Below are 1,481 nucleotides of genomic sequence, written 5' to 3'. Positions count from 1 at the left end.
AGGAATGCATAGTTCTGATCCCATTATCATAAAGATTAAAAAAAAAAAAAAGGTACACGGTGCTGATAACATCAAGATCCCATGTTGGATCCCTGGACTGGCCGGTGCTGGAGCACAGAACTGCTGGGGCTGCTGGTCTGCACATTGTCACTGGTCCACCAGTGAACAAGGAGGTTACATCAGAGCGTCACTAAACACACTGCTCAGTACCGTTCAGTGGCCTTTTTAATTAATTTATTTTTTTGGTAGCAAGACTTTGCAGATGAAGGAAACATTGATTGAAATCCTGGTGCGAGCTTCACATCTTGCAGTGTGTCACTTTGACTTTGAGCAACACCACTTTATATCTTCTAATCTCACCTGGGGTCACTAGTAGCTGCAATAGACAGTCCCAGCACAGTGATGGTTTCCCATCTCAAGCTCCCAAGCTTTCTTCAGTACCCTGAGAGTTTGCTCTGCTGCTGCTATGGATGGAATTGTGTTCCCCCAAATGCCTGTGTTGAAGCCCGAACCCCCAATGTGAGTGTGTTTGGAGACAGGGCCTTTTCAGAAGTAATTAAGGTTAGATGATGTCGTGAGGGTAGGGCTCTGGTTCAGTAGGATTAGTGCCCTTCTACGAAGACACACTGGAGCTTGCTTACTCTCTCTTTCTGCCCTGCAAGGACACAAGAAGGCAGCGATCTGCACACTAGAGAGAGAGCCCTCACCAGAACCCAAGCGTGCTGGCACCCTGACCTTGGACTTGCAGCCACCAGAACTGTGAGACAATAAGTGTCTGTTGTTTAAGCCACCTAGTCTATGGTATTTTGTTACAGCAGCTTGAGCAAACTAATACAGCCACCAACAGACACAACTGCCAGTGCAGGGCAGCTAACATTCCCAGGGGCAACTCTCAACCAGCACTTGGTAAATAAATGCCCCAGCTCCCCCATCCTCCAGTGGGATGGTTATAAGGTGCTGTAGATGGAATATTTGTGTTCCCCCCAAATTCATGTGTTGAAATGTAACCCCAATGTGATGATGTTTCAAGACGGGGCCTTTGGGAGGTGATTAAGTCATGAGGGTGGAGCCCTCATGAATGGGATTAGAGTCCTCATAAAAGAGGCCCCAGAGAGCTCCCTGGTCCCTGTCACCATGTGCGGACACAGGGAGAAGATGGCCATCTATGGCTCAAGAAGCAGGTTCTCCCCAGACACTGCTAGTGCCTTAATCTTAGACTTCCCAGCCTCCAGAACTGTGAGAAATAAATTTCTCAGCAGGTCTGAGCCCCAGTTGTGCACATGGGTGACCTGGTCATTCATGTATTTATCTGCTTTTCTCTTTTCCCCATGCTTTCTGGGATCATCTCCAGATTAAACTACTGGTTTTGGGGAAGCCAAAGACACAGCTGTAGAAAAAAGCCAGAAAGCAACGAACGCAGAAGTCGGAGTAGTAATTACTTCTTCTCAGGGGTTGGGAGAAGGGGCCAGTGGTAGAGGAGG

This window comes from Galeopterus variegatus, unplaced genomic scaffold (assembly GCF_000696425.1).
Source record: "Galeopterus variegatus unplaced genomic scaffold, G_variegatus-3.0.2 Scaffold3082, whole genome shotgun sequence".
Taxonomy (NCBI): Eukaryota; Metazoa; Chordata; class Mammalia; order Dermoptera; family Cynocephalidae; genus Galeopterus; species Galeopterus variegatus.
The sequence above is the reverse complement of the archived record's forward strand: the minus strand, read 5'-3'. Positions refer to the sequence as shown.